At 39.0% G+C, this 24,596-nt stretch overlaps 1 long non-coding RNA gene and 1 other non-coding gene across 6 annotated transcripts in view; one reads left to right on the top strand and one right to left on the bottom strand.

The window, feature by feature from the left end:
- The window catches only part of LOC147370065 (uncharacterized), a 169,423-nt gene extending 145,223 nt beyond the window's left edge, over positions 1-24,200 (bottom strand). For all 5 annotated transcript variants that reach the window (XR_015168368.1, XR_015168371.1, XR_015168369.1 and 2 more), the window contains exon 1: positions 22,412-24,200. This is a non-coding gene — a long non-coding RNA (uncharacterized LOC147370065). The remainder of the gene's footprint in view (positions 1-22,411) is intronic.
- On the top strand, positions 11,412-11,513 carry LOC147370066 (U6 spliceosomal RNA). The gene has a single exon (XR_015168744.1). It is a non-coding gene; the product is annotated as a U6 spliceosomal RNA (small nuclear RNA).
- Positions 24,201-24,596: the final 396 nt, after the last annotated feature.

Raw genomic sequence — 24,596 nt, 5'->3', positions numbered from 1 at the left:
GAAAGAGGAATACTTCTCATATAACCTTGAGCAAAGAACAATCTCCTATATCTAAGAACATTGCCTCCTTCTATTTTTTCTATTAAATAGGTTGGTAGAGGGTAAGCAGTGGTTACAGAAAAGAAAAGGACACTCTCCCAGGTAGCCAGATTAACACTTGAAACTCGTGTATTGCTTTGGACGCCAAAGAGAAGCCATAATGCCTTTCCATCTGAACTAACTTTGAATGTGTGCATAGAACATGTAATTTAACCACCAGGAAATACAAATACTTATCAGCAACTGAAAGGCAGAGCAATTTCTCAAAAGGTGGCTGGGACCCAGTGGTCAAAATCAAGCTGAGAAGTAAAACTCCTGTCTTTCAGGGTAAAGGAAAAAGGGAGAGTGAAAAGTGCCCAGAATCCAGTTCTTCAGGGACGCTGCATTAGGCCCAAGGCAGAAATGCAGGCATGAGGGAAACACAGAATTAGGGTGAGGACTAAGTCTTGGGATAATACCCTGTAAGATCATTTGATGGTGTCAAAAACTGAACCTTCTCAAATTTCTCCTACCCAAGATAAGAAAGAGTCTGAAGCTCCTCCTCAGGCTGGAAGCCAAATGGCTCCAATTTGAGAAGACAGACTTCAATGTCTGAGGACTCTCACCCTGGGAAGGAAGACTTCTTTGCAGAATACTGAACAATAAAAAGAATACTAGCAGCATCTAGTGGTCTGCCTATGTAAGTGCCCCCAGACCTAGGTCCTGAGATAGAAAAAAGTGAGATCCTAAACATGGTGAACTACTGATGGACTTTAATGGGTGTCTTATTTCTGGGAGAATAGGAGTGGGAAGAGGGCAGCTGTCTAGACCACCATGTTCAAAGCCTCGTGGGGGGAACACAAAGAAGCATAACATGTCCAAAGAGTTTAGTATAACTGTATTTCTTCCTGCACAGTTAGGCAAGAATCCATAAAGTATGGCTGAACATATTGATCTTTTCATATTCTTGATCAATCAATATATAGATATTAGAGTAATGAAGAATTGTGAGAGAGCAGCATATGACGCATTTTCTGTTCTCAAGGTAGATGCAGTTATTCAGCCGACTTAGATTCTATTCCATATTTACACCTGGTATTTTTAATCACCTGCTTGTAGGAACAGTTCTGTAGAATAACATTAAATGAAGGGAGGCTTTTTCACTGCTTGCCACTTATCCAACCACCTAAATCATTCGCCCTATGTCTATGGTACTCAACCACAGTTTATTCTAAATAGTTCTAAGTAGCTGCTGAAATAAATCATTTGGAAGAATTATTATATCACACAGACAATTCTATTAACAATATTGCCAAACATCTGTGCGTCAAAGGACACTGGTATAGTTTTTTTCAAAGGAATGCATATTTTTTAAAACTGTCAAAATGATCTTAAAGGGCTAGAAGCAGCTTCTAGAAAAGAAGTGTCTGATAACTGAAAAAAAATTAATTAAGCTCCCCTTTAAAGGTAGAAAAGGAATGAACATTACCTGAATTCTCATTCACTTGGATGCTTTTAAAATATTAAGGAGTTAGTAAAATTGTGCTTCTAACTGCTGTATTAGAATTTAGCTTTGATAACTAAGAATCATTCCTTTTCTGAGTGCAGCATAGTTGCACGTTCCCTTTTAAAGCCTTTTTAGAAGGCAGTGCTTTTTATTCATAGCTCACTTCTCTTCTTTTCTTAATTAGTAGCTTGAATGTGATTTTCCCTTTTTTAAACTGAGCAGGCTGTGTAGCTAAATGGTGTTTTTGACATTCCTGCACTGGGGACAGATTCAAAACGAAGGCAGAAGACAATAGAGATTGACTACATACTTCGAGGCCCCAAATGGAGAGGAATGCTGGTAATTACAGGGATTCGGCAACACTTTGTCTCTTGGCATCTGTACTTGGAAAAACAATGAAATAATCATGGACAAATATGATGTGAAATGTGTTTATGGAGCAGCATGTTTTATTAACACTGAGCACAGCAGAGAGATAAGCACCACTTGCTAATTTTAAAATTTCTATGAACTGTGGCAATTAAGCCTAATAATTATTTAAAGAGTATAACAAAGATGAGTCTATTCGTACTGCATTTCAGAGAAAAAGAATAAGCAGAGTGCTAAAGTTCAGTTTGGATGATGTTCCTCCAGTGGAATTCTGTACATATCCTACCTGGTATGATTTGAAACTGGACATACTCCTAACATAGGGCTTCCCTGGTGGCTCAGAGGTTAAAGTGTCTGCCTCCAATGCGGGAGACCCGGGTCCGATCCCTGCTTCGATCCCTGGGTTCGATCCCTGGGTCGGAAAGATCCCCTGGAGAAGGAAATGGCGACCCACTCCAGTATTCGTGCCTGGAGAATCCCATGGACAGAGGAGCCTGGTGGGCTACAGCCCTCGGGGTCGCAAAGAGTCGGACACGACTGAGCTACTTCACTCTCATTTTCATACTCCTAACATACTAGTTTCAAACTGAGGGGTCTCCTCAGGTCACATTTTGTTTCTTTGCTCACTTTTTTCTTGCTTTTGTTGTTGCAGAAACTATTTCTTGGGGGTCTTGTGTGTCTTTGATGTTAATTTTAGAGTGTTAATACACACCATGGGTGCCCATCAGGAAACCGTAGGTCTAACTGAATAAAGTAGTAAATATATTAATTGTTCTTTCCAGAATTGTCACTTTTCCCATTACAAATTTTTCTCAATAACAAACAAACAAACAAAAAAGCCACTGATTGTCTTTAGTCTTTTGATAGATAACTAGGGAAGGAAGGTTTGTTAGACCCGTGGGCAAAGCAAAATTTATCTTCCACCACCTTAGCTGAATGATGACAACAGGCTCAGACTTACGATGGCAAAACTACCAGAAATTGAATTGAGTATTAAAAACACAAACAGACAAGGTATCAAATTATTGATCATTAATAAAGGTGTATGTCAAGGAAAAATTTTATATATTTTAGTTTGTTTCCAATGGGGGGAAACAAGACATTTCGGTTGATTAGTAAAAAATAGTATTTCCTCTATTTTCTCCCCTCCATGTTTTTGTGCTATCTTTTGCAATTCACTGTCATTTCCTGAGCAATTTTAAAAGATAAACTTGCATATTTAACTTTGCAGCAGGAGAATGAAAACACAATGAATGGCTGTTCTCTGAGTATAAACCAGGGAACGCCAAGCTTTATTCATCTCTGGGTTCTTTCTTCACGGAGCAAGTTTATTATGGCATTTATACTGAAAAAAAATTATTCATTGTATTTGATACAAAAGGGATGTTGTCAATAATTATTTCTGAGCCAGAGTCCTGTCAGCAGGAATGGAGTAGGCTTGCCTCCCCCACCCACAACAGAAAACTTAACACTCTGTCCATTGCTTGTATTTTTCCTGCATTCTCAGCAGGATTATTCCAAAACACTGGTACACACTCCATAGTTGCAGAGGCAATTTCTCATTAGACCTGTAACTTGATAGAGAACCACATCACACAGGCATATGGAAAAGTAAATTGCACCAATAGCTTATTTTCAATGCCTCTCTATTTTATTTGCATCCACATAGTTGAGGAACAGAGCTGACCTCGGGCAAAAAGATGAAGCTGGAAATCTAAGCCCAGCTTCTTTCTGTGGTGTCTAATCCTCCTAAATTATGAATTACCCCCAGACTCCACAACCCCACCCAACCACCACATACATTAAAACATAGGCACATACCTCAAACTCGCCTTGCTCTTTGCTTCAGGTCAAAGGCTGACAGCAATTTCTGACTCCCAACACAAATGATTCTAAGTTGAGATGACTTTCCCTGAGATATTTGCATTTTAATCTAAACTTCTGTTTGTGAGATCTAAAAAACCATCTCCAGTTAGAGGGTTGGGGGAGGTAAAAGATAGTGTTCAGTGAAAAAAGATAAAACTGAGAGGGGGAATAAGATACATTTGGGAAGAAGCTCAAGTGGGGAACGTTTTATTTCGCCAAAAAATTGAACTGGCCACCTCTCAGAATCGGTTTTGAAGGCGAGCATGTTCTGTTGTATCAGAGAAATGGAAGGAAACTGTGTACAGAAAGAATCAACATGAGGTAGGTCCACCCACGTATTCTCACAATTCCACAAGCCTTACTCAGCTGCTCCCATTTAAAAGGAAAAAAGGAATGGAGGAATGGAGAGAAAGGGAAGGAGGGAGGGAAAGAAAAGGATCCCCCACAAGAGGCTATGGACCTAAGAAAGCACATGCAAACATCGTCTGTTTATTCCTATCCTAGGGGACTCTAATGCCCATGTCTTACTCAGAATTTAGGTGCTCAAGTCTGCTTATACGCTGAAAATCACATAAAATCTACCATCAAGAATTCTGTTCATTGATGTCAGTTCACTAAATTCAACACAGATCCAGAGCTGTTTTGCTCCCTCCAGTTGCGCAGGCGGATTACTGCCCACTACGAGGGGCAAGCTGCAACTGACTCTGAGTGAAAAGTAGAATTCCGTCTCAGATTATGCTGCATGCAACTTTACTGGGCAGAGCAGCTGACACAATTGTTCACTTATGGCCAAGGAATCCGAAAGCCGCCCTGCTAAGAAATGGTTTGTCAGTCTCAATCTAGCAGAATGATTTAACAGGAGCACCCATCAGCTCTTGACACAGAGACTCTTAGCTTAAGTCAGCTCTACACCTCAGTCCTTTAAGACTGGAACTTCTGGGAAAGGAGCCCCTGGTGATGATCGTAAAGAATCTCTGAAATGAAAAGCAGCATGGCAGGGAATAAATAAGATGGCAGGAAGAGAGAGTCATGAAGCGCTGGCATTAGGTTTCAGCTAAAGCACTGAAGACAAATGCGTGGGGATCCAGAGTATGCTGACAGTCAAATGAAGAACTTTTTCTTATAAAGTTTACTCACATCTCTAAGTGTGAATATATGATGATTAGATCGTGACTGGTAATAGGAGGAACTGCAAACATTAACACAGTTTTAAAACACTGATCAAGTGATAGAGAAAACAGGAAATCACAAATTTGATTTCACTATGAAAAAGAAATATTAGTTACAGAAATCCACATAAATTTCATAGCACTGATGGCCTTTTGCTGTGTCAAATAAAAGATATTATACTTATTAAAAGTATGCTAGATTATTGCTGCCTGTTTGACTTTATGCATTCTTGCATTAGGATGAGCGCTGCTGCATGCTCTGCTCACTATTGTTTTTAGCCCAAATAATTGAAATGTAATTTGTTTTGTTTGACATTACATTATTTAGGAAGAATGAAAATGTATATTTCAATACTACTGATAGTATTAATGTGAATTATTTATCAATCAACTATAAGAAGCCTCTTCAAAATAAATATTTATGCCAAACTCAGATTTCTTTTTTGTAAGAAAATATAATACCAATGTCGGAGAAGGCAATGGCACCCCACTCCAGTCCTCTTGCCTGGAAAATCCCATGGACGGAGGAGCCTGGTGGGCTGCAGTCCATGGGGTCGCTAAGAGTCCGACATGACTGAGCAACTTCACTTTCACTTTTCATTTTCATGCACTGGAGAAGGAAATGGCAACCCACTCCAGTGTTCTTGCCTGGAGAATTCCAGGGAGCGGGAGCCAGGTGGGCTGCCATCTATGGGGTAGCACAGAGTCGGACATGACTGAAGTGACTTAGCAGCATAATACCTATGTACATATATATTATGGTTCAGAGATGGACAGTTTATTACATTTATTATGAAAAACAATGCAAATATTATTATGCCCCCAATAGGCAAATATTAGTATGCCCCCAAATGCCATTAGCTTATAATGACAGAAGTTTCTCATTCACTTTGCTATTCAATGCTGATAATCCTGTGCAGAGAGCTGCTTTCTTCCATGCAGTGATTCAGGAATTCAGGATCCACCTACTTTATAGGTCTTCTACCCCAAAGGGCTTTGTGATTCTCTACACCCAGCCAGTAGAAAAAGAAAGAATATGGAGATGGTGTGTCTATTTTTAAAAGGCTTGCGTTACATTATTTCCACTCCATTCCACTGCATTTTGTTTGACTACAGCTGCCATCACTTTTTCTCCCAGGCCTCTTAGCTCATAAAGTTCACAAAAGCTACTCTTTTGTCTCATTTTCTATTCAGAAATTAAGAACACAGGCACTGAGGACTGAGTAGGACAGTGAGGGAAAGGTAAGTGGAGGTCACTTCCTGATCCTAGGGATCAAGTCATTGATGATCTAACATCAGTACAATAGTGGGGAAAAGGTTGAGCTGGGAGCCACTGGTCCTACATCTTCATCCCATTGGCATCTCTTCCCTTAACTGTTGGGTAAACTCAAAAAAAAAAGAAAAGAAAAAAACAGTTGTGCTCTTTGAGCCTATGTTTTTACAGTTATAAAGTAAGGGAACTGTACTAGGGACAACCTCATAAACCATAATTTGAGATTAAATTACTACATGCTGCTGCTGCTAAGTCACTTGAGTCGTATCCGACTCTGTGTGACCCCATAGACGGCAGCCCACCAGGCTCCCCCGTCCCTGGGATTCTCCAGGCAAGAAGACTGGAGTGGGTTGACATTTCCTTCTCCAATGCATGAAAGTGAAAAGTGAAAGTGAAGTCGCTCAGTCGTATCTGACTCTTAGCAACCCCATGAACTGCAGCCTACCAGGCTCCTCCATCCATGGGATTTTCCGGGCAAGAGTACTGGAGTGGGGTGCCATTGCCTTCTCCAAAATTATGACATAAGCCTGCATTCATGAATCAACTCGTGGTCTTGCCAATGGTAAATGTATAGTTCCATTTATTCTTGAAATATTAAAAATAACTCAGAGATTTTATTATTTGTACTCTTCCCACTAAAACTATATTTACTACAAATTGAATTAAAATGGCTCTTTATTGTTGTTGTTGTTGAGCAGCATGAACAAACAGATAATCTGTATTGTTGCTGTTCAATCGCTAAATTGTGTCCAACCCCTTGCAACCCCATGGACTACAAAACGCCAGGCTTCCCTGTCCTTCACTATCTTCCAGAGTTTGCTCAAACTCATGTCCATTGAATAGGTGATGCCGTCCAACCACTTCATCCTCTGCTGCTTCCTTCCCCTTTTGCCTTCAGTCTTTCCCAGCATCAGAGTCTTTTCCCTTGAGTTGGCTCTTCTCGTCAGGTGCTGTATTGGAGCTTCGGCCACGAATGAATGTTGATGTCCTTCCAATGAATATTCAGGGTTGATTTCCTTTCAGATTGACTGGTGCAATCTCTTTGCTGTCCAAGGGACTCTCAAGAGTCTTCTCCCGCACCAAAGTTCTAAAGCATCAATTATTCAGTACACAGCCTTCTTTGTAGTCCAAGGCTCTTTATTGAGCATTTATTGTATTTCATACATTTGGCAAAGTGAAATATATATAAGCTCTACCAGCCTTAAGTAGTACAACTGAGAGACATCCCAAGCCAACTCTTAAACCATAATTCCTCATGGCTGTATTATACTAGACTCACAAACCACTGCTGGGAACCACTAGATAAGAAGACTTATCAAGAGGTGATTCTTCCATATCTGTGTATCCATGAACTCAGACCAAAGAGTGAAAAAGCACTTTAGCCCACCATTCCACCTCTAGCCCACAATTCCACCTGCCATTTTTCAGTTTGAATACTTAGTCTCGGTTTCTTTATTTAAAAAAAAAAATGAAATTTGTATAGCTAACCCTACCTCCTTCAGATGTCTTAAGTACCAATTAAGTCACTGCTCCAAAGCAATAAAAACCCAACTTCTGAGAATTAACCATATGAACATAAGGTAATGCAGCCAACTCAATTATCCATGGTAAGAGATGACAAGGAAAAGTAAGGCTGAATTAAATATACAGGTGTCTCCAAACCACACTTTTGCCAATCACCTAAGCTCTTAGCTAGTGCTAATAAGCTGCAAAATAGATAGATTTGAATTTTATGACTTTACCTCTCCACCCCCTACTCTTGTCTGGTTTCAGTGCTAAGGGGCAGTCAACCACCCTTTAAAAGGCAGGAAAAGCAGAGGCTGGACTGTGCAATCAATAGCCTGGATAATTAGCCTCTGAGTAATTGAGAGAGTTAACTGTCTTATATTAACTTCACCCCATTACTCCCAGAATATGAACAAGTCAGAACAAGTTGGAGATGAATATCTGCGAGCAGAAGAAAAAAAAGTAGGGTAGTACAGGGGATTTATCTGGGGATTATCCTATGATGTGAACTCTAATGACACAGAACCACATGACAACGGCCGCCTTGCAAGGGAACTCCAAACATGACAAGAGGGCCCACGAGAGCTGTAAGGGACCTGCTTCCCCTCGGCACCAAATTATTCTCCTCTTTTCTTCCTACAACAAAAGACTCACTCCAGGCTTTGGCTGTGTTCCCAAAAGATTGGGTAATTAAGCAGGTAAGATTTCCAAGGAGAAATAAATATTTTCCAGTTACTAGACACTGTCATTGGGCTTTGATTCAAATGTGTATAATTTTTGAACGGGGAACATAATGAAAGGAATGTCTCACAAATTAATATAAAGCCCAACGGCATACCTGGCAGCCTCTTACATGAAATCATTGTTTTTCGCAAGCCAGGAATGTCGACTGAGTGCCCATCTTGGAAAATGCTTTTCTCCTTGTAGGATTAGCACTGGTTTTACGGAAGGAAAACTCAGCTTGAAGAAAAATGCTCATAAAATACAACTTAAGCCTATTTTTCCTAGCTGTGAAGACATTTTTTAAAAATAGTGATATTGGTTTCCGCATGATCAGTGAAAATTGTGCCTCTTATTCAGAGGTTGAGAAGATAAAGAGAAGACTTAAACGACATGCAGAATTTTACAGAGTGACTAATTCAAATTAGAGGTTTGGATATAGATGCTGGGCTCTGGGACCAGAACACCAAATTACTGTTCTCTAAAAATAATGTACAACTCTGAAAAGTGAAATGGCTAAAATGTTGAGGAAATTCCCCTCAAAATATAATTTTAACTCTGCATTGAGAATGAGTCAAGCACAGGTTGAATGAACAATTTTAGGATGTTGGAAAATGACTGAATCATCACTGGAAGAATGAGCAAATTTTTTTCCCTTATAGTGGTGACAGCTTTAAAGTGATCAGTCTGCACTGTCTGTTCTCCCTATAGCAAAAAGTAAGATAATGGTTCAACCAAGCACAGTTTACATGAACTTGACTTAGAAAATTTGAAATAATGTGATTAAAAATATATTTATAACTCATTTTATGCAAAGTAGAAAATAATATGAATATAAAAAATTAAATACCTCACAAATTGCTTAATTTCTAAGATGATGAGCTGGCTGAATTATAAATTCATTTGAATCATTAAATACTCCTTTTTTTAATTTATTTTTAATTGAAGGGTAATTGCTTTACAATATTGTGCTGGTTTCTTCCATATATCGACATGAATCGGTCATAGGTATACCTAAGTCCCCTTCCTCTTGAACCTCCCTCCCACCTCCTTGAATTGGTAAATACTCTTCCTATGTAAGAAACACATTTTTGTGTTTTGTATATGATTCAGGGTGCATGTTATGTCATCATTTTAACGTTTACCATCAGCATGATTTAAAATCTTTTTATAGTCTTTATTTTTCAAGTGATTAAGTGGCCATAATGGTGCTTAGTACTAGGGAGTTAAAAAAAAAAAAAATCCTGGAATCATTTGGTCGTAAAATTTTAAGGCAATAAAATATTGAGACAAAGGCTGTGCCTGTTACCAACTTATTGTCTGCTGGATTCAAATGCATCCTGCATCACCTGCTCCGTGAAAAACAGAAGGACCCTTTAAGTATTTCTTCCTTTGCTAGCTGGCATGATGTGAACATTTGTCGAGAGATTACAGGAAGAACACAGCATGGGGAAAAGCCTTTCCTTCTTGGTTCTGGGGTGCTCCCAGGCTGGCTCCTGCAGCAGAGGCAGCTTATCCAGGGGCACGAACTTGCACTGGCAGCATAGAAGCTTCCAGAACACCTGGCTCCATCACGCGCAAGTGCGGTAGGGGCTGCACCCAGAGTCAGAAGCTTCCGCGGTCATCTGCCTGAGGCCATCTGTAACTGAAGACATCATGGCGAGAGCACTCCCCAGCCCCCTCGGAGGGAGGTTCCTGACAAGTTCCAAGGGACAGATTTCTAGCAAATTCCTCCAGAGCCTCAACACAACGATTTATCTGTCATTCAGCAAGCCACAGCTGGGCTGTGTCTTTTAAGATCTGCATGTCAGCTTTGAAGAGGCAGTTCCTCCTTGAGTGCTTTATCTCACCCCTAGGGATAGGGGCTCCTCTTTACATCATCTGATCCTGTGTTTTTTAGAATTTTCTATTATTAGCCAACTCTTAGTAACGATAGTCCCTTGTCATGGCTAATTCTTTATTACAGCTTTCCTTGTTCAAATCACTCAGTGGATTTTGTCTTCCAAATGGACTCTAACTGATACAAACTATGACTGAACCATCCTGATTGTCCATAATGTTAATATTAGATCACAGCATATATCTTAGAAAATATTCTGAGAAAAGAAAAATGATTTTTAAAATATGCTAGAAACGTGAATATATGTGCATTTGAAGGAGGCATCCACTGCTTATATTTATTCTTCTAAGAAATTCTCTTGAATTATGATAATTTTAAACTATGCTAGGTCTTCAGAAACCCATCCCTTAAATGTGCTTGCTCCCTACACACACATAAGCTTTCACACACATACGCTTTCTAAAATGCTGTCGATGTCTTAAGATAAGCCCCAGTCTCACTAAATGTTGAGTCTCCAAATTATGCATAAATATAATGCTTTATAACTGCAAATATGAAACCACACACTGACCAAAATTACAGAATGTTTAAAAATATTTTGAAATTGCAATGAGGTATGACTTTGTTCTCAATGCAACACTCTTTTATGCATCTCTTACCAGAACCTGTATCATGCTGATCCTGTCTGTTCAGTCAAGTATCTTTTTCCTTGCACTGAAAAGGAGTCACAGGGGAAATAAAATACTAGGTGGGATGGACCAGCACCTAGCTTGTAGCCCATTGTGAATATTTATAGGGCATTTCAGTGTTATTAGTCAAGTCTTTTCCTCAAAGCACTGTTTCGTTTAATATGTGATCAGAATAGTAACTGAGAAAAGAAAACTCTGTGTGTATGTGTGGGTACATGGACATATACGCACATCTGCTCACATCTGTGTAACCTGCTCACTGGCATTTTTCCTGTGGTATTTTTTCAGTCTCCTTCTTAGGCCCAGTTCTGGCTTTCAACTCTCATTTTACATACATTACAAAGTTTAGAACTAGACCCTCTTTTTCTTGAGACATAAGAAATGGAAGCAGAGTTCACTTTACGAAAACCAGATAGGCTCTTTCAAGAGAAATCAAGAATTACAGGTAAGCAGCTAGCTTCAGCAGCACCTGTGCACAAACTGGAATGGTACAGAGAACATTAGCATGGCCCCTGCGCAAGGAAGTACGAAAGTCTACAACCAACAACCATAACTCCTCTAACTTCAGTTCAGTTCAGTTCAGTCGCTCAGTCGTGTCTGACTCTGCGACCCCATGAATCGCAGCACACCAGGCCTCCCTGTCCATCACAAACTCCCGGAGTTCACTCAGACTCACGTCCATAGAGTCGGTGATGCCATCCAGCCATGTTACCACCTTCTATGCACATACACACACAAGTCACATTCTTCAGGATATTTTTCTTAATATGAAATATTTGCGTCTAATATTTTTCCAATAAATTTTTCCAATTAGTCCATTTGTATGTTATATTTCAGAACCACAACATTTCAGTATCAAAATGAGTATAAGATAAAAGTAAATGATTAAAGGAAGAATACGAAATACAAAATTTTTTTTAAGTCTGAAAAAACCCTGGAACTAGGAATATTTATTTTCTAACAAAGCATTGTGTTGACCAAACAAATTGCTCTTGGCTAAGTACCCCTCTTTTGGAGGAAAACAGCACTGTTTGCAATAATTAGAATTATTGAAATGCAACTAAATGCCTGAAGTATGTCCAGATATACCAGAAATAGTGATCAGATCAAAGGTTTATGGTTTGAGAGACTGAAATCTAGAATACAAAACATCAAAGCATATCAGGCCAGTTGGTTCTCATTAAGTTTCATATTTAATTCCCATGCCCCCAAAAAGGATATGGCCATCTCCAAGGCAGTTATGAACAATCACTCTCTCTTACACAGGATGGTCATAATGAACTTCACCAATCAAGTAACCCAGTGAATTAAAAGTTTGCCACAGTTTCCATACATACTTTCTAAAGTAATGCCCATGCATACACACACACGTGTCTATTTCTTACTTGTAAGAAGAAGGCATTGCCTAAAATATCTCAAGTAAAGGCTGTTCTTTGTTACATAATCCTATCTCATAAAAGTAACTTCACTAATGTGTAAACTCCAGAATAGATTTTTTTCCTTCTGCCAAGAAAACTAAAAGGATCAGAGTTGTGTCACCATTATCTCAGAATGAGATGACATTCTACATTATTCCAACCTTGGACGAGAAAGAATTTCCTAATATGTAGTGATTTATTTTTGATGTTGAACAAGCTAGTTGTGGAAATATATAAGCTGATTTAATGTATATTTCAAAGCATTATGTTGCTATTAGGAAACAGAATCCCTTATCAGAACTAAAGACTTAAGAGCAATAAATAAATTCCCTTTAATAAAACATTAGTCAGAAATAGAAAACACAGTATTTTTCATACTTTTCACTTAAAAGAAATTACAATATGATTCTTAAAGGATTTCAATATAAAAGAATTTTCATGCTATTTTTTTAGCACTAATATACTGCTGATTTCCAACATAAGACGATAATAGAATCACATATTGAGAAGTTCAGTTCTTTAAAGATGAATCTGTGAAACTTCCTAGATAATATATCTTCGTAATAAATTACATATAAGTCAGAGGTTTAGACTGATCAAAGTGGCAAAGAAGAATCAGTAATTAAACTTCTACTCCATGGACAGATTTTTCACCCAGGGAAATCTCTACATAGGGTCACCACCACCTGGCTGCTTCAGAAGGCAGGAGGTCATTACAATTAATCTCATACTCTCCTGACATTTAAACTCTGGAATTCCAAATACCCTACCAAAATACCCACACTGTGATTTAGTCAACCTTCAGAATCACTAGAGAAGCGGAGCTTTACTTTGGCAATTAAATGCCTGCTACATTAAAAAAAAAAAAACAAACACCTGTTTTAAGAGTTATTCAAGCACGCAGAAAATAAGACCTTTACCCTTCTAGGAATTAAAATATAATTAAGAGAAGACATAAATGTGAAAATTATAAATATAAGCTTGTTTTAAGAGACAGCATTCAAACAGTAAACCTTTATCCATATATTAAGTAAACAATGGTTGCAACCCTAGCCAATAATGCATTATTAAATTACTGTATCCAAAATTCTTCATAATTTTTTTAACCTTAAGGGTATTCAAGTACAATATTTTGCTGGCTTACATAGAAAAGGATCATCAGTAATTTCAGACTGCTTTCCTCTTATAAAATGTTGACTCTTAGAAAACTGAAACCTCAGAGACAATGTATCCTCAAATTACATTATAAAGTGTTACTGGGATGAAAGCCTTGAACAAGACGAACACTACAGATCATCAAACATTTACTTATGAATCATGGAAATCTTGACTCCCGTAAACAAAATCAAAAACTTGGGCAATGAGATTGACAGGCGGGGGAAGAGGGGTGGGGGGCGGGGGGAATTTCCCTCTACCTATCTAGAGACCTTGTGGCTGGAATAATAATAAAACTGACACAAGAAAGATTAAAAGGCAATAAAGAAACAAAGTTTAATGCATGCACACAAAGATCGCACAGAAATAGAACAGAAGACATAGCAGAGTGGGCAGCATTTACACTTCTGGACAAAGAAAAAAGTCGTGAACAATTAGCACAAAAGAACTTGGGCTTCAAGTGAAAATAATTAATTAATTAAAAATTTCTGAAGACCTGAAACAGAGCTTGGGCTTTGGATGGTAAATTACAGAAGTAACAAGGCGATTTTGAGTGTACAGATTTCTCAGCCCGAATTCCCACTCTCTGGCCATAGGGCACCCTTGTACCTCATGTGGGAGGAAACTTTAAATATAAGGGATTTATTTGCTGCTTTTAGGATAAGACAGAGAAGAATCAAAAGTGTTCCTCTTGCACCCACTGTTTCTTAAGTAATTTTAATTCGCAACAATCAATATGCCATCGAGAAATACTTTGGGTTGGCCTATCCAGGACCCCAACAAGGTTAAATCTCTGATGTATAAACTCAAGAGGGCAGTCTCAGTAAATAATTATAGTGCATATTCAGAATTATTAAGTGAATAAAAATAGAGGACTTACAAATCTTCCAGACATATTTTGGATGGTGGGGAGATAGGCTCATTTTTATATTTCACAAACACACATACAAAAATAACCATAAGAATCATAATGATCTCAAAAGGCCCACTGATGAGAAAACCACAAGGTTAAATACTGCTTTCTCCAGCATGCAGTAACTAACATTTTTTTTCAGGGTAGACAACAGTTGAGGAAAAGAAGCTGCACACTAATGTTGGCTCTAAAAGGGGGAGACAACAGTTTAGAGGTACCCTCAGATTTTGTTTAGAATTATAAAAAGTTGGATTCCAAACTTCCTTGATGGGGGAGAAATTATTATTTGATTCTTAAGCATCCCGAGAATCCACCTTCACTGTTTCTCAAAGAAAAGTACCAGACACGTTTCCCCCTTCTGAAGTCTGACTTCCCCATGATACATCTTGAACTGAACCATGGTTGACAGTTTTATTACAAATATGTTGCACTTGTAATTGTTACACCAAAGAAAGTGATTGAAGAAAATTTGCAAAGTTATAAAATTGGACTTCAGTTCTACGGAGAATGAAGAAATAAATGTTAGCTCTGAAAATAATATCCTCAGAGATGTATATATCAAGACGAAAAGATTCAAATTTGATTTATTATTCACTTTGGGTATAGCACTTTCTGATCTGGGGGAAAAAAAAAACCATCTGAAATTATTCCACTTTACATAAGCGGTGACAAATCACTACTTACAGATTTCTTTCCAAAAGTCTCTCTATGACACAAAAATTGCTTGAAAGGGTTCTGTGCGTTGCTGTTTTAACATCTCCCACCACGCTCTACAAATGCCAGCCTGACCACTCTGCCTCTGGGGCTTTCACAAAGCAGCTTTCTTTAAAGGTTACAGGTGAAGATCTGTCTTCTAAGAATGTCAGCTCTCTTGACAGCTCTTCATGATGTCAACATGGTTGATAACTACAATTTAGGTAAACATTTAATTTGGGAGAGGATTTTATTCGTGTTTGCTAATTGTTTAATATATTAGTTTTATTTCAAACAAAAGGCATCCTGCTGCATTTGCATAGCTTTTAGCTTTAATTCCTCTATACGTTTCATCAGTTAAAATGATACCTTTAGACCTTTGGACCCTTAGGCACTAGGAAGCAGATGTTTTATTTAGAAATAGCGTTCAGCCTCACCTGGGGAAAGGAGGCTTGTCACAGTCTTCATTAGAAACCCTCAGGACAAAAGAATCTACTGTAAAAGTCTGATAACCCACCTGTGGTTGGAAGAGACTGAATCTTGTAACATTTAGGAAACTATTTTTATGTTATTTCAATTTTAAAAAGCTGAAATAGATATAATAAAGCTTTACTGTTTTCCTACACAACTCAAAAATTAAGTCACATAAGGAAAATAAGCAAAGCAAGCCTTCCATCATCAGCTAAGCAAATTACTATGCCTTTCTGAATTAAAAGAAGTTGCACAGAAATTAAGCTTATAATAAAATGAATTCTAATGCAAATATGCAATATTTTATTTTATCCTGGTGTTTGGAAACGTTTACTCTCAATACCTGAGCAACAGCCCACAGACTAAGCTAATTAGTGTTCTAGACTGTATTAAAATATTCAATTACAAATCAGGTATTTTAAAACTTTTTCTACTAAAACAAACAACTGTTACTACCTTGGTTTTTCTGTGTTTTTTATGTTTTGTTGGAATTTTTTTTAAGTACAAATTGGTTTGACAGTTTGGTAATACTTTTGACAATGATTTAACAACAACCAAAATATACCTAAAAAACTCAAAATGCATCCTACAAAGATTCAAAGGAAATATATATAATTTACAGTTAACATTTTGCTGAAAATACACATCTAAGCATAAGTAGGAGTACGTTAAGGCTGTATATTGTCACCCTGCTTATTTAACTTATATGCAGAGTACATCATGAGAAATGCTGGGCTGGAAGAAGCACAAACTGGAATCAAGATTGCTGGGAGAAATATCAATAACCTCAGATATGCAGATGACACCACCCTTATGGCAGAAAGTGAAGAGGAACTAAAAAGCCTCTTGATGAAAGTGAAAGAGGAGGGTGAAAAAGTTGGCTTAAAGCTCAACATTCAGAAAACGAAGATCATGGCACCTGGTCCCATCACTTCATGGGAAATAGATGGGGAAACAGTGGAAACAGTGTCAGACTTTATTTTGGGTGGCTCCAAAATCACTGCAGATGGTGACTGCAGCCATGAAATTAAAAGTTGCTTACTCCTTGGAAGGAAAGTTATGACCAACCTAGATCGCATATTCAAAAGCAAAGACATTACTTTGCCAACAAAGGTCCGTCTAGTCAAGGCTATGGTTTTTCCTGTGGTCATGTATGGATGTGAGAGTTGGACTGTGAAGAAGGCTGAGTGCCGAAGAATTGATGCTTTTGAACTGTGGTGTTGGAGAAGACTCTTGAGAGTCCCTTGGACTGCAAGGAGATCCAGCCAGTCCATTCTGAAGGAGATCAGTCCTGGGTGTTCTTTGGAAGGACTGATGCTAAAGCTGAAACTCCAGTACTTTGGCCACCTCATGTGAAGAGTTGACTCATTGGAAAAGACTCTGATGCTGGGAGGGATTGGGGACAGGAAGAGAAGGGGACGACAGAGGATGAGATGGCTGGATGGCATCACCGACTCGATGGACATGAGTTTGAGTGAACTCCGGGAGTTGGTGATGGACAGGGAGGCCTGACGTGCTGTGATTCATGGGGTCGCAAAGAGTCGGACACGACTGAGCGACTGAATTGAACTGAAGCATAAGTAGTATTAACATTACAAAAAAGTAAAATAATGGAAAACCATAGGCAAAGGAATAATACAATATCAAGGTTTTGAAGACTGAGAGGACCAAACTGAAATAAAACATCATTTTAGGCTTACCACACCGTCACACGAAGTCTGTGCACAATCATCCATCTGGTTCATAAGAATCAGAACATAAAGTCGGATTGCTCTGGTCCAGCACTGACCATGCGAGAGTCACCATGTTAACTACCCCACGTTCTGACCACTGACCACTCTCCTGCATGCTGGAGAATTCTTAAGGCATTTTTGAAGGACTCCAAGAAGTCATTCACCTCTCCTACTGGGCAAAGTTTAAGAACCAGCATGGGTTCTCAGAGTTGCTTTTTATTACATAATAGCTTATGTTAGCATAGGGCTGTTACAAACTATATCCCCAGTAGTTACAATGTTCCATCCTTAAACCCGTGCAAGACAGCTCTGCTAACCTCCTTTAGTCATGAGGTATGATAACCATGACATACTGCCGTCTCACATGCCACCGTCAACTTTAAGTTTACCGTCAATATGTAACCGAATCTAAACTGTGCATTTCTAGTTTGGGATTTGTTCTATCTCCCACCCCTGACTACCAGGATTGCATCTTAGCTTACTGGGCACTCAGCTTCATCGTAGATGTACAGTTATCTAGTTGGCAGCCATATAGTGGCGTTTCTCTACACTCAGATCTTCACCTCCAGCTGTCTGTAAGTGTTAGTCACTCAGTCATGTCTGACTGTTTGTGACCCCATGGACTGTAGCCCGCCAGCTCCTCTGTCCATGGAATTCTCCAGGCAAGAATACTGGAGTGGGTTGCCACTTCCTTCTCCAGGGGATCTTCCTGACGTAGGAATGGAACCCAAGTCTCCTGCTTTGGAGGCAGATTCTTTATCATCTGAGTCACCAGGAAACCCCTCCAGCTATCTATGACCAAGCTCAAAATCAAAATCATAATCATGTTGTTATTTTTACTGGTTCACCAAACTTGCAGCAGCTTCAATAACAGTTCATAAACTTAGGTGTTTTAATTTTAATGTTAAAGGTAGCATATACCCTTGTTGCAGGTATATACAATCCTTACATCCCTATATGCTGAAAGAAAGAAAGAAGAAAGAAGGGAAAAGGATAAGGAGGAAAGAAAAAAGGAAAGGAATGAAGGAGGGAGGGGGAGAGAGGGGGAAAGAGAGAAAGAAGGAAGGAAGGAGGGAGGGGAAGAAGGAAGGAAGGAAAAGCTCTGCCTTCACCTGGTTGATTATGGGAGAAAGCTTACCTGCCTGGGTGTCAAATTTTTCCTTCAGTTGTAACATGTAAATCCTTGTTTTCAACAACTTTACTTTCACAGCCTTCTTGTTGTGTACAATTTTATTTTCAACCATACGTTTAAAGGAATCTGAGGCCAAGTCCAATATTTTAAACAGAAGCCTGGATGTTGACTGCTCTCTAGCAGTGAAATATAGTATAATAATCCCCGGGAAAGGAAAATAATAACTACATTTAGTGAGACCTTACTGGCCTTCCTTGGTGGCTCGGAAGGTAAAGAACCTGCCTGCAATTTGGGAGACCCGGATTTGATCCCTGGGTTGGGAAGATCCCTTGGAGAAGAAATGCTACCCACTCCAGTATTCTTGCCTGGAGAATTCCATGGACAGAGAAGCCTGGCAGGCTATAGTCCATGGGGTTACAAACAGTCAGACACGACTGAGTGACTAACAGTTAGAATGTCAGGTTTTCTGCTATGGTAGTCAGTTACACTACTCATTTTTCTAGAAAACCAAGCTATTAACACGGACAAGAAGCAGTATGGAGTGCTGGTTTAGTGGTTAGGAAGCAGAGTCAGTCTGCTGGGTTTGGAATGTCAAGGCTAGTACTTCCTTAATCATATAATTTGAGCAAGTTACTTAATTTGTCAGTGTCTTGGTTTCTTCAACTGTAAGATAGAAATAATATTACTTTCCTTATGGGCTTAGCAGTGAGGGGTTTAAATCAGAAAAGGTATCCAATCATACAATAAATACTTAACACACGTGAACTATTCTTGTTAGATTTAATTTATAGGTTAGAAAAGTGGGACTCAAAGAACTTGAGTAAGAAGCCTAAGTCAATAGTGAGCAAAGGTCGGAGCTAGACATCAGCCCTGTCTACAGTCCCTGAGTCAAGCTCCGGTCCACTACACTGGATGATTTCTGAGATCCTCACCTGCAAATCATCCACAATTCTGTGATACACTCATCCAAAGTTAAGTCATCACACTGTTCGTGTATTTTTAATGGGCTTATGTTTCTGACAAACTGATTCTTGATCATTTAAAAATACAGAATCTAGCTACTTTGGTACTGCTGTTAGTAAACTATTCTTACATACATATGAAAACAAAAACCTTTTAAACAAGTGCATAGTATTATATCATATGATATCCCACGATCATTTTCACTGGATCTTAATCATCAGATTTTTTTCTCCAGATTTTTGGGAGGGGGACTGTTCTTTATTTTGTTTGTTACTAAGGGCTTCCCTGGTAGCTCAGCTGGTAAAGAATCTTCCTGCAATGCAGGAGACCATGGTTTGATTCCTGGGTTGGGAAGATCAGCTGGAGAAGGGAAAGGCTACCCACTCCACTATTATGGCCTGGGGAATTCCATGGACTTTATAGTCCATGGGGTTAGGGGGATTACTTTTCTTTATTTTGTTTGCTACTAAAATCAAATTGAAATAAATATTCATTTATAAAAATCTTTGTACACTGGCATGACTCGAGGAATTTCTCACACTGATGACAAGATGTCACTGTTGTATACTGTGCTGTGCTTTGTCACTCAGTCATGTCCGACTCTTTGTGACCCCATGGACTGTAACGAGCCAGACTCCTCTGTCATGGGGATTCTCTAGGCAAGAATACTGGAGCAGGCTGTCATGCCCTCCTTCAGGGCATCTTCTGAACCCAGAGACGGGAAGGCAAATTCTTTACTGTCTGAGCCACAAGGAAGTCCATGAATACTGGAGTGGGTAGCCTATCCCTTCTCCAGGAGACCTTCCTAACCCAGGAGTTGAACCAGGGTCTCCAGCATTGCAGGCAGATTCTTTACCAGCTGAGCTACCAGGGAAGCTCAATATACTGGGCTATATATACTACCAAATCTCCCTTTAAAAAATTACACCAGTTCACATGCTCATGTGAGTATCTATCTCCCCTCTCTCTTGACATCATTTAAGTAACAACATAATTTAAGAAAAGAAAATTCAAACTTTATCTGCAATTACATTATGTTGGTTGGCTTTTTATTTATTATCTATAGATACTCCACTACGCTTTTTAAAACATTTAATGTAGCTTATAGCTTTACATACATATAAGTGTGACTGTTCAATTTAAAATATAAATAGTAAGGAAAAGGAAAGGAAAGAGAAGTCCCTCAGTCATGTCTGACTCTTTGCAACTCCATGGAGCCTACCAGGCTCCTCCGTCCATGGGATTTTCCAGGCAAGAGTACTGGAGTGGGTTGCCATTTCCTTCTCCAGGGGATCTTCCCAACCCAGGTATCGAACCTGGGTCTCCCACATTACAGCAGACTCTTTACCTTCTCAGCCACCAGGGAAGCCCAATAGTAATACATACCAATAAAAAGGGCAAGTACATCAGAAAATTTGGGAATATTTACTCCTGATTGCTGGGCACTTCTAGGCAACAGAGATATGGTAAAGAGTAAGATAAACAGTATTGGGCCATGGCAGCTGAAGAGGTGTTGGTGGCCTGGGAAGCAGCTTTGCAAAGATCTCCCCAGAGACACAGGTAGTGACCAGAGGCCCCAGTTCCCAGCATGGAGCTGGTAGTGGATAGGCCCCAGGGCAGACAGTGACTTCTGGGTGGTGAATCAGGTGCACAACCTCAGATATGCAGACGATACCACTTTAATGGCAGAATGCCAAAGGGAACTAAAGAGTCTCTTGATGAAGGTGAAAGAGGAGACTGAAAAAGCTGGCTTAAAACTCAACATTCAAAAGACAGGAGTGCCTCTGTCTTGGCATCCAGTCCCATCACTTCATGGCAAACAGATGGGGAAACAATGGAAACAGTGACAGATTTCATTTTCTTGGGCTCCAAAATCAATGCAGACGGTGACTGAAGCCACACAATTAGATGATGCTTGCTCCTTGAAATAGGTATAACAAACCTAAATAGCATATTAAAAAGCAGAGATATCACTTTGCTGACAAAAGCTTGTATAATCAAAGCTATGGTTTTTCCAGTAGTCATGTATGGATGTGAGAGTTGGACCATAAAGAAGGCTGAGCACCAAAGAATTGATGCTTTCTAACTGTGGTGTTGGAGAAGACTCTTGAGAGTGTCTTGGACAGCAAAGACATCAAACCAGTCCATCCTAAAGGAAATCAACCCTGAATAGTCATTGGAAGGACTGGTACTGAAGCTGAAGCTCCAATACTTTGGCCACCTGATGTGAAGAGCTGACTCATTGGAAAAGACCCTGATGCTGGGAAAGATTGAGAGCAAGAGGAGAAGCGGGCAACAGAGGATGAGATGGCTGGATGGCATCACTGATTCAATGGACGTCAGTTTGAGCAAACTTAAGGAGACAGTGAAGGACAGGGAAGCTACGTGTGCTGCAGTTCATGGGGTTGCAAAGAATCAGACATAACTGACTTAGCAACCGAACAACAACAAAGATAAACAAGCCACTGGTGTCTTGTAGCTTATATCTTGGTAGAATTCATAAATTTAAATATGAATAAAAATTACTTCAGTCACTGAAGAAGTATATCAAAAAAAATAAAAGTGTAACAATGAGTAGGGTTATTTTAAATAGATTAAACTGAGAGAGAAAATGACTACACATGTAAACTAAAGAACCATTCAAGAGGAGCAATCAGTCAGGTTTTAATCACCAGTTGGGAGAGAAAAGCTCTTTTGGAAGAGCGAGATGAGCCTCTTGGTGGATCCATGCCTTTGATAATAAGGGGAAAAGGCAGCTTAAGACAATCATTACATTAAAGAAAAAAATAGTTTTCATTTTCAGATGATATGTTCCCAAAATTCATGGAAATCACTGGTTCTTAATCATTTACCGTATACAATAAGGAGACAGAGGGAATTAAATTTCATATCCAATAAAGGTATATATTAAGAACATCGAAAAGTAGAAAACAGACATGTTTCACTTGCATTACTGGCTAATACAAAGAATCTCACCATTTTTCAGTGAAATTGTTTTCAGCCTTCTCAGAAGACCTCCAAAGTTTCATTCCCAAGTAAAGATATGAAATTAAATATGATTTCCTGAAAGTCAGGGATGAGGCGAGACAACCGGGGTATTTATGAGTCTCTTATTCTGTCGTGCTGGAAACTGTAGAATGCTAAGCAGACTACTGATTCACTAGAGAAATACTCCTAGTCAGCTCAGGTTTGTTTATAACAACAGACAAAGGAGAGACATAGCTCATAGATCAGCATGTCATAAAACAGAGACAGCTTACTGCCAAGGGCAAATTTAGAACTCAGAATGAAGAAAAGATATGTACCCACACAGCAGCCAGACACAGAAATTCAAGCGAGATAAAAAGGGTACCAAATTATAACTGCCATATATAGCACAATAAAAATCACAAAAAGAACTCAATTCCAATGTTGTAATTAGAAATTAATGGAAAAAATCTCAACAAAACCTTCAGAGTAGAAAAACAGCCCAAAGGGAGCCACCTGAAATGATTTACCAAATTAATGATTAATTGTCAAAGGACCTATGCAAGCAAAAACAGAGAAGATTTTTTAATTATGTATGAAAAATTCTACAATGATAAATGTGAAAGCATCAATGAGAGGCACTCCTATCTGGGGAAATAGTTAGTTCAGTTCAGTTGAGTTCAATGCAGCCACTCAGTCATGTCCGACTCTTTGTGACCCCATGGACTGCAGCACGCCAGGCTTCCTTGTCCATCACCAACTCCCAGAGCTTGCTCAAACTCAACTCCATCAAGTCGGTGATGCCATCCAACCATCTTATCCTCTGCCATCCCCTTCTCCTCCTGCCCCCAATTCCTCCCAGCATCAGGGTCTTTTCCAATGAGTCGGTTCTTCGCATCAGGGGCCAAAGTACTGGAGTTTCAGCTTCAGTCTTTTCAGAGAATAGTCAGGATGATTTCCTTTAGGATGGACTGGTTAGATCTCCTTACTGTCTAAGGGACTCTCAAGAGTCTTCTCCAATACCACAGTTCAAAAGCATCAATTGTTTGGTGCTCAGCTTTCTTTATAGTCCAACTCTCACATCCACACACGACTACTCGAAAAACCATAGCTTTGACTAGACGGACCTTTGTTGACAAAGTAATGTCTCTGCTTTTTAATATGCTGTCTAGGTTGGTCATAGCTTTTCTTCCAAGGACCAAGCATCTTTTAATTTTATGGCTGCAGTCACCATCTGCAGTGATTTTGGAGCCCAAGAAAATAAAGTCTCTCACTGTTTCTATTGTTTCCCCATCTATTTGCCATGAAGTGATGGAACCAGATGCCATGATCTTCATTTTCTGAATGTTGAGTTTTAAGCCAACTTTTTTATTCTCTTCTTTCACTTTCATCAAGAGGCTCTATTTTTGGATCATAGAAATGCAAAAGCATTCCAGAAAAACATCTACCTCTACGTTATTAACTACTTCAAAGCCTTTGACTGTGTGGATCACAACAAACTGTGGAAAATTCTTCAAGAAACGGGAACACTAGACCACCTTACCTGTGTCCTGAGAAACCTGTATGCAGGTCAAGAAGCAACAGTTAGAACTGGACATGGAACAACAGACTGGTTCCAAATCAGGAAAGGAGTATGTCAAGGCTGTATATTGTCATCCTGCTTATTTAATTTATATGCAGAGTACATCATGCAAAATCTTGGATGAAGCACAAGCTGGAATCAAGATTGGAGGGAGAAATATCAGTAACTTTAGATACACAGATGACACTACCCCAATGGCAGTAAAAAAAAAAAAAAAAAAAAGGAAGGAGGAATAGTTATATTTAGTTCAAATAGAAGGAGAAAACCTGAAGAAAACAAAAGTTATAGGGGAAAAAAAAAGAATTGTGGTAAAAAAAAAAATCACAATTTGCCCCTCTTCCCTCTTAGCTCTTTGGCTGGCAATTAAAGTGATACAAAGTGGATTAACAAGAGAAAAATAAATTTATTTTTTACATTTGGGGAATCTACATAAACATGAAGAATCTCAAAGATAGTAAGGCAAGATGAGGTTATATATACTATTCTGGACTAAGAAGAAGAAGGTAGCAGTCTGTGACTTCAAAGGGAAATACAGTAATCCACAGAAAGATGAAAATAATGTTTCGCAAACAGATGTTTGCTGGGCCACCTAGAGACACTAGAATGCAGAGA

The sequence above is a fragment of the Bos grunniens genome, chromosome 7 (genome assembly GCF_055505025.1).
Source record: "Bos grunniens cultivar Pamir isolate PY7600 chromosome 7, Bosgru_T2T1.0, whole genome shotgun sequence".
NCBI lineage: Eukaryota > Metazoa > Chordata > Mammalia > Artiodactyla > Bovidae > Bos > Bos grunniens.
This window is presented reverse-complemented; position numbering and strand designations above follow the sequence as displayed.